The following is a 10,340-nucleotide window of genomic DNA, read 5'->3' as shown; positions in this document are numbered from 1 at the left end:
ATCTCATATTGACCTTTTGGATTTAGGATAGGTTGACAAGGGAATGTTCCTTTTTCTCTATCACTAAAGCAGTAGCGAGCTGTCCTACTTGTGTCTGGAGTTTGGTAATTGATTGAGACTGATTTTGTAGGATTTGTTGAGTGGATTGCATAAATTGTTGTAAAGTATCTTCTAATGAAGGTTTCCTTTGTTGATGATATGGTTGATTTTGTGGGGCATGAGTTTGGTTTTGCGTGTTGTATTGGTGCCCTTGATTCATTGGAGGTTGTTTTGTGTCCATGAAAAGTTTGGATGGTTTCTCCAATTTGGATTATAAGTGGATGAAAATGGGTTATCATTAGGTTTCCCATAAGCATGAAGAGCATTGGCCTCCTCAGAAAAGGCTTATTGGTAAGAAGGAGATGATTGGGCATTATGGGAAGGACTAGAACATAGATAACAAACATCTTTTCTTAGTTGTATTGGAGAATTTATAGTTTGTCTTATGGCTAAAGCTTCTATTTTTCTCGCTAATTTGTCTAAGGATGTTCTTAAGTCTAATTCATCTTTTACTTCATACCTTCCTCATCTTTTTGGTGAATTAGTTGACCTAGACCTAGGATCAAAATAATTCCATTGTTGTGAATTGACAGATAAATCTTCAAGGGCGTCCCAAGCCTCTTGCCCTTGAAATTTCAAAAAAAATCCAGTATGCATAGATTGAATCATTTGACAATTAGAGGGAGTCAAACCATCATAAAAATATTTTACAAGTATCCATTTTTCAAAACCATGATGAGGACATTTTAATAATAAATCTTTAAATCTTTTCCAACATTCATAAAACTCTTAATTAATTTTTTGAAAAAACTCAGAGATTTCTCTCCTTAGACTATCAATTTTAGACATAGGAAAAAATTTAAGTAATAATTTATTATAAAGTTGATCTCATGTAGTTATAGAACCCGTGGGAAGTGAATTTAACGAAGCTTTTGATTTGTCTTTTATGGAAAAAGGGAATAATCTTAGTTTGACCGACTCATGAGAAAATTTTGGAATCTAAATGTTGAGCAAAATTTCTAAGAAATCTTTAACATGCATGTAAGGATCCTCTCTATCTAACCCATAAAAAGATGGAAACAATTGAATGATTGATGGTTTAAGCTCAAAATGGGTAGCAAAAGATATAGGAAAAACAATACATGAAGGAGCATTAGATGAAATAGGTGCAAAATATTCAAGCAATATTTTCTCAGGCACAACCTTTTTTATCAACAAGATTTCTATTAATATTAGCAATTGGTTCATGATGCTCAAATTTTTACTAACACTTTCAATTTCAAACAAAGACAAACGTCTTTTACTAATCAATTTTTAGAATTACGTTCCTAATGATGCATACAATTTTCACAAATAAGGCGACAAAGATAATCTCAAGCAAACAATTTTCTAATGTGGAATATCAGTAAAAACTGCAACCATAGAGCATACTTAGAATTCTTAGAAATTTCACAACAATATAATTTTTGTGGTTTACTTGTCCCCAGACCTATTTGATTCCACTTACCTGCAAACTACTAACAACTCCCCGAGGTTAATTAGTAGAGGCGGATTGAGAATTTCGTTCAAATTTCCTTTAAGCAAAGATTGCTTATGGTGAAAGGACAAGATTTATGTATTTTTTCACAATTACACAATAATATGCTAAGATAAATAAAATAGGGCAAACTAGATAATGTTAACTAAAATTGAACAAAAGTTGGGAGACATAGCATGCCGTCAACCATAATAAAAATAAAGTACAAACTAGGAGGCAAAATTGCCATCAACTAGTAAATAAGGTAAAAAGAAAAAATAGGAGGCACAAGTGGCATCAACTAAAGAAAAGAGTTGGGAAGCATAGCATGTCATTAACCATAAGAAAATAAAGCAACAATTAGGAGGCAAAAATTGGAATCAACTAGTAAATGTGCACAAAAATATAATCAACAAAAATAAATAAAGTAAATTATAACAAAGATTAGGAGGCACAAGTGTCGTCAACTAAACAAAAAATAGAAAGCATATGTATAAATAGATATATATATATATAATTTATATGGGTGGTAGAACCGTTCCAAATTTTCATCTTATCTTTTTTTTTATTTTAGTTATATATATGTATATTTTTATAATTATATATATATTTAAGGGAAAAAATTAAATAACAAATAGAATAATTCCCTAACCTTGAGATAAATTTCGTTTCTTTTCTTACAACTCCCCAGTAATGACGCCAAAAACTTGATGTACCCAAAATTGGTATATTTTAAATATGTAAATTGCAAGTGCACGAATCATATATATATTATAGAGTTCGTGTAAGCAAGGATGTCAAACCCAAAGGAGTTGTCTAAAAAAAAAAAAAAAACTATTTTAAACCAACATTAATAAACTCTAATCTGGCTCCAAAGATTGATGATAAGATATTGTGACAAGAAAATCAAATAAAGACAATAATAAAGAAATTAAAGATAATATATATAACTAAATTAATAATTGTAAACAAGATGGTAGAAGAAAGATTATTAAGATAAAAGAATCCACAAAATATAAGTTCAATAATATTTATAAGTACATTGATTCCCAAGTTTTAGTAATAGTAGAAATTAATCAAACCATCACTTATTAAAATTAGATATTCTATTTAAGCACAAGTTATTATAGAAATATAGGATTTATCTTCACTTTTTAAGATATAATTTCAAAGTATTTAGTGTAAATCAATCTAAAGAAACAACAAATAAATCAATGAATATTATTTATAAGGCAAAACATAATATTTTTGTTCTAAGCATTTGACGTGCACAATTTAATGGCACGCCTTAATAAAAGAATATTATAATTTTGCAATAATGAAGAACAAAGTGTAAGTATGTGCTAACAATTAAAATTACATGATATTTAAGATGAAAGAAGATATTTGAAGAAGAAAAATCCATAAACTTTGTTGCACAAATGGGAAGTCAACATACAAAATAAATACTATCTAGTTACATATTGTTTCATCATCACCTTAATAATCTTAAAAATATTAGAAACTCGTAACTAGAATAGAAATTACAAAATAAAGAGAATACATACTTGAAAAATGCTATTGAAAAATACTAAAATGGAGGAGATAATGGTAAAGAGAAATTGTAGAAAAGATGATGGTAACCAAAAATTAAGCACACCAAAATGGTCATGAAATTACATACATATAGCAAAAATGAGAGTATTAAAATTATTAATATACTTTAATTAAATGAATAATAATATGGCAAGTAGAGGTAAATTCTAGGGTGTAATGATGATTTTGTGGTGAAATATGTAGAAAAGTTGGGTAGAAAATTGGCATTTTTTGACTAAGGGAAAATTGATGGGCTCAAGAGAGGAGGCAGCTGGTGGCTGGGTTGTGGCAGGCGGCTGAGCCAAATGGAGGCTGCGGAGGTGGGCCTGGTGGATGCAGGCCCAGGTGGCAGTTGGATGAAGGTGGGCTCGGGTCGGGTCTACAGGTGCGGTTCATGGGCGCGGGTCAGGTGCCTGAGGCAGCTAGAGGTGCGGGCTGGGCTGCTGAAGGCTTCAGATTGGGCCTGGCGTGATAGGCCGTGGGGGCTGGAGCAACTGAAGCTTCATACTAGCTTTTTTGTTCTTTTCCTTGAAAATGCCACTTTATTTTGTTCATTTTCCAAAAATACAACATATTCCCTATAAAATAAACATAAATTAAATTAAAACTATATATTTTCAATAATAAAATGTACAACATAAGTTCAATGAAAATATTAATTAAAACTTAATTTACTTTAACATTTAAGCTTAAAAGTGCATTTTTTTACTTCTAACTTAACAATACTGATTCCAAATAATTAAACTACAACATATTTCAAAAAATATCTATAACTAATAAATTCAAAATTACTTAAAAACTTAATAAATTACTTGAAAAGTCAAAGACTAAGCAACAATTAGCATAAAAATGTGGTAAAATAATTCTATTTTGTAGAGTTATCAACTGCATGTGCCAAGGAGAAACCCTATTGTTTGCCTGAAATGGGGAAAAGTAAGGGGGTGACCCAAAAGCCCAGTAAGGAAGTACAACAAGTATAACAATATCAAAGAAAGCGCAAGAAGAGCATATTTCTATCGTAAACTCAAGGCAAAACATATCATCTTTATACTCATAAATCATAATCGTAATCATAGTCATACATCACAATCATACTATTTGTGATCAGGGCACCCCGATTGTCCATGTCACATCTTGAGGTAACCAACAAAAGCTTAAACGTATAAGGCCTCCTTTATGAGGTAAACAGGATCTCAAGTCCTCGAATAACCTCGGTGCGTTTTCCCTATGACATACGTCATATCCTTAGTAACTCCTTTGTTATGTCGCATTCAGAACACTAGCAACCTGTTGCTTTTCATTCATCATACAGGCACATGTATCACAGTTCATATCAAAACATAGAATTCATACTTTTCAAAACATCTGACTTATCATAACTTATGCTTTCCATAACACTTTATCTCTTGCCACATAACAAGTCATACCTTTCATAACAGAATTCAAAGAAAATGTCGATGTGATCGCCTATCTTTCCACTATGGGCAGTCTTTCTTCAGATGGCCTATCTGATTGGACTTGTACCACTTGTTGGTGTCGGCCTGACATTTCCCCAAATGTAAACGTGAGCATTTAGGGCAGCGGGGGTGCTCAAATTTGTTGTCTTGGTGGTTTCTGCAGTTACGATCATTGTTGTTACTGTTACAATTGTTGTGGTTGTCTCCATTCGTGGTCGGGGGTCTAGGCTTCTTGTCATTTCCACTGCTCTATCCTTCATGGGCCTTCCTCTTGTTGCCCTCATGGAAGCCCTTGTTTCTATTGGCCTCCCTTCCTATCCTTCCATATGCGTTCCTCCAAATACTCCACTTCAAGTGCCTTATCCAAAACATTAGCGTAGCTAACCACCTCAGAACAGGTCATCTTGACATCTCTAGAAATCATAGGCTTAACTCCTCTCATAAACATTTGGACTTGCATGGCTGTTGGTACTATTTCAGGTGCAAACCAATTCAACATGTCAAACTTCTGAGCATAATCGATAGTGGAAAGGTTTCCTTGAACCAAAGTCGTAAACTCATCCACCATGGTTTCTAGTACAGCTGTATTGTAGTACTTTTTGTCAAATGCTTGAACAAAATATGCCTAAGTCATAGTGTTCAAGTCACAAGTTTGCTTCACCACATCCCACCATATCCTTGGATCCATCTTGAGTAGGTGAGCTGCACACGAAACCCTTTGATGGTCGTTCAGCTCTATGTTGTCAAAGATATCTTCTACTGAGTTCAACCAATCTTTTGACGCCATAGGGTCAACTTTCCCTTCAAAACTAGGTGGGGCTTGCTTCCTAAAGCATTCATAAACTGGCTCGAAATGGTAAGCCATTGGCAATGGTGCAGGTGGTGGTACTGGAGGCTCAGGCTGTGCCAACGGTACTTGGGGCACTTGGGGTACTTGTCTGGCTTGGGCCAACTCCTTGTCCCTTTGCCTTAACTGTTCTCTCAATCTTGCAATTTCTGTAGCCAAATCAACAGCTGGTGCAACTGGGGCTACTAGTTGGGTCAGTGGCATTCTTAAGTCAGGGATTTCTGGAGCATTCAGATTTGCTGAGGCACTTCATCCTTGGCCTCTTCTTCTTACACCACTTTTTCCTCTTCCTCTTGACGACATTATGAAATTCTAAGTCACCAATAGAAAATCATATGAGGACATAAAACACATCGTGTTTTGGTTACTTAAAAGCTAATCATGAAAGTTGCCTTACATACTCACATCCACACAACATTTAGAGTTTGCAAGAAAGAGAAATACAAAACTATAATATCCAAAGTTTTCTCAAAAGTACCCCATAAATCAAACATCCAACAAAGTGTCTAAATAAAACCATAAAAAGAATCCATAGGTTTTTAAGGAAGTCCCATTTTATTTAAATAGGATTTATTGATGGAAATTTGAGACGAACTCTAATTCTCGATCGTGGACTTGTCCCCTGAATCGTAATCAAAGATTTTTTTCAAAATGTGGAAGTAGTCATGGGCGCTAGCCATCGCCCTCTTCGTGATGCTCACGTTTGGTATGGCGCATATTGCTTCCTAACGTGCCATTTCGCCTTCCATGTCATGTACCATCTCATAACGTTGCTCCATCTCTCCTTTGTCATTCTTAACTAGGACCACCACTAAACGGTTGAATTCGTAATTGTCCACGAGGTGTAAATGATGTGCTCAATAATGTTAAAGTCTAAGTCGTCCTGGACGATGTCATGCCACGCTATGGTCAATTGAAGGAGAGCCTCGTGGTATATTGACAGTGATTCCCGGAACACCCAGGATTGCTCAATGGGCCAAAGCAACACTCCTCTCTTGTTAATCATTCCTTGAATACGCTCGCATACTGCTGCAGTCGTCTTAAGTATGAAGATCTTCAAATATTCGTTATCCTCATCAAGTTGCACTTTAGGTATAGCGCGGATCTCTTTAAGTAAGTGTTTCTTAGTGGTCTTAATGATAGGAGACATCTATCTATACTGCAATTACAAAACTAAATATTTAAAAAAGGAAAACAAATAACAATTTAAAGCAAGTACTTACGACATTGTGAGGTGAGATTTTCTCGTCTTTAGCATGTATGTGGAAAGTCCTTGGAAACATGAACGACCGTCAATGATACCATTTGTAAAAGGCTCTCTAATTCTATTCCTTTATAAATACATCGCTCAACTCACAAGTATTAGAAAAAAATACCATTTTAAGGAAAAGCTCAGTGGGGCCTTGACAAAACATGATATGTGGGCCCAATAGTTTAAAAAAAACACAAATATAATGTGTCTTTATGCAATATTCAAAAGTAAAATAAAGTTGTAAGTCCCACTGATGTAATTGAAATAAAATTCATAACATAAGTTCTTATTTATTCTTGGCATTCAACTTGATCGTATTCGTTCATAGGACACCCCAACACCATACATACTTAGACGTTGGAACTCCCCACACACTACGCGTGCCAAGGAGAACCCTATTGTTTACCTGAAAGGGGAAAAAGTAAGGGGGTGAGCCAAAAGCCCAGTAAGGAAGTACAACAGATACAACAATATCAAAGAAAGTGCAAGAAGAGATATTAGTATCGTAAACTCAGGGCAAAACATATCATCTTCATACTCATAATTCATAATCATAGTCATACATCATAATCACATATCATAATCATACTCTTTGTGATCATGACACCCATATTGTCCATGTCACATCTTGAGGTAACCAGCAAAAGCTTAAATTGGTAAGACCTCCTCTATGAGGTAAACATTTTCTCATCTCCTCGAATAATATTGGCGCGTCCGCCCTATGGGTTACGTCATATCCTTAGTAACTCCTTTGTGGTGTTGCATTCAACACACTAGCAACCTTTTGCTTTTCATTCATCATACAAGCACATGTATCACAGTTCATATAAAAACATATAAATCACACTTTTCATAAGACCCAACTTATAATAACATATGCTTTCCATAACACTTTATCTCTTGCTACATAACAAGTCATACATTTCATAACAAAATTCATAGAAAATTCTAACTAACTTCCTTAATTACCTCAGGTCCAAGAAAAAGTAAAGTGCGAATATGTCACAACGAGCCTATAATCATAATCAAACATTCATCTTTAAAATCACGTAAGAATACACATGCCCAACATACATACCTCACATGTGCATGGGCCATGCACACGTGGCACAAGTTTCACCACAAGTCTATTTATACAACAACATCACATAGAATCATAAAAGAAAAATGTCAATTCTACTAAGTAATCCTCAATGAATTCAAATTAGGAACCATGTATTTAATTAAATAACATACATTTGAGTGTATAAGTATACTTGCTTGTATCATGCATACGTGGGTTAGTTCTTAAATCTCGCTTTGAAGTTGGTAATATTTATTCTTTTATTTTCTTGTCAATTTCACAAAAATTCAGCAAGCATAAAATAAATTACCCCCTTGCTTAATACTACTTTATTATTTTAAATCATACAATTGACATTCATAAATTTTATTACAAAATTTTAATTTATTAAAATAATTCTTTAGCTTAAATTGTACAAAATAATAAACTTAATTATTATTAAATAATAATAACATGTGACAAAATTTATAATTTCTTTTAAAATAATTATTGTGGCAACATTAATTAACTTCATAAAAGTTCCATTTTAATTTGGCAAAATTAATTAAATAATACTCATAAAATGTGACACATTTATTTATTTATTTATTATAAAAAAAATATTAGGTCATAAAAGTCACATTATTTATAATTATCTAAATTTGGCCAAATGACTCATAATATTTACATTTTCAATAAAGCAAGTTCTAGACATCCTTTTAAAAAGAGTTTTCTCAACTTTTGAACACTAAAAAATATATGCATATATCTTATTAAAGAAAAATACATTACTCATGCATGATATTTATCTCTTACTTATTTTAGTCTTAAAACATGAATTTTAAGACATACTTTGTTCTCCTTTTAAATTATTTATAAATTACCATAAAATAGAAACTAAAATCAACAAGCATAATTTATTTTAAATATACTCATAGTAATTCTTAACCATTTTAACAAATTAACCTAACATGCTTCTTTACCTTTATGAATTTCAATATGACCATTATCATGCAAATCAAATCATTAACAAAATCAAGTTACTCCAATCATATTATACCCACATAGCTGAAACCCACATAACCCAACATGTAAGAACATTACGATTAGGCATATCATACAAAATGGTTTCTAAAATCAACAATAGAGAGCAACAAGTTTTCATACTCAATTCTTAAGCAAACCTAGGCCAACTATATGTGCATGTTCTAACATCAAATTTTTGCATTTTGATTATCAAGGAATCAAGATTCATTGAAACAACAACAACAACCCAGTATTAATCTTTTAAAACAATACAAATCAAAACTCTTAGCCATTTTCATAAAATCTTAACATGCTCCTATTATAACAACTTTTCCACAACTCCTTCATTCTCAAAATAAAATAAGAGACCCTAAGCCTAAAGCATGCCATACCTGAATATACATAGAATCTTATAGCAAGTTTTAACATTCAAACTCATCATGCGTCTTTTTTCAAAAAGAACATAACCATACACTCAAATCCATACGCACGTTTATCAAAATTCAAAACAAATAAAATGAACCCTAAAACAAACACTAGGCCGAAACATACATCAAATCTCATTCTTGTTTCCACTTTTCAATTAAAACACAACATGCCTCTATTCAAAATATCTTACCAATACATATATTCATCGTAACACCATTAATAAAAATATATACTAGAACCTATACACATGCTTGGTTGAAACTCAGCATCAAACAACAACCATATTTCAAAACCAAAAAAAAAAATAACAACACTCAACATCAAAATAGAAAAAGACAAGAATTTACATTACCTCCTTTGTAGTGATCAAAGATACACAAGATTTGATCAACCCTTTGGCACCTCAAAACCTAGGTTCAATCAAAACCCAAAGAAAACATTATATTGCTTAGAACTTAAGATGAATAGAATATATGAAAAAGAAAGAAAAAGAACACTACAATACATTACCCTAGGGTTTGAAATTCCCTTATTCTTCTCCTTCTCCTCCTTTCTCTTCTTTCTTTCTCTCCTTCTCTCCTTCTTTTTGAACCCTCTCTCTCTCTACCCTTGTGTAGTTGGCTAGCACTCCAAAATGGGGTCCTCTATTCTCTCTTTCCCTTATAAACCCTAAGATGAGATATCCTCATTCAAAACCATATCCTCCCCCTTGATTATTTCCCCTCAATTCAATCACAAAAAGGGAAACTAAATCCTTTGCTTTGATCGACTACCCATCACTCTCTCTCTCTCTCTCTCTCTCTCTCTATGTTTCGGCTATGTGTGGCCTTTTCACACTAACCTCTTCATAATTCTACATTCCATATTTAGCACAAGCCAATCAAATCAAAAGTCTTACCCTATTTATCTATTTTCTTGATTTAAATTAAAAAAATACTTGGAAAATAAATTCCCTCTATTTCCTTCTCTTCCACACGCCAATCTCCTTCCCTATTTCTTTCCTTTTCTTTTTCTTTTAATTACTTAAATAAATAAATAATAAAAGAAATAATGCATGGGAAAAACTATTGCATGTTCACCATGCAACCATGCACATACACACACACAAGTGCCCATACCCACAAACAATTAAAAATAATTTCCTAACACTTAACAAT

The 10,340-nt window shown here is 33.0% G+C and overlaps 1 non-coding gene across 1 annotated transcript; it reads left to right on the top strand.

Moving 5' to 3' along the window:
• The first annotated feature begins 766 nt into the window (after window positions 1-766).
• On the top strand, window positions 767-873 carry LOC133828003 (small nucleolar RNA R71). Its single transcript, XR_009890648.1, has one exon. It is a non-coding gene; the product is annotated as a small nucleolar RNA R71 (small nucleolar RNA).
• Window positions 874-10,340: the final 9,467 nt, after the last annotated feature.

Source organism: Humulus lupulus, chromosome 3, assembly GCF_963169125.1.
Source record: "Humulus lupulus chromosome 3, drHumLupu1.1, whole genome shotgun sequence".
Lineage (NCBI taxonomy): Eukaryota > Viridiplantae > Streptophyta > Magnoliopsida > Rosales > Cannabaceae > Humulus > Humulus lupulus.
The sequence above is the reverse complement of the archived record's forward strand: the minus strand, read 5'-3'. Positions and strand labels throughout refer to the sequence as shown.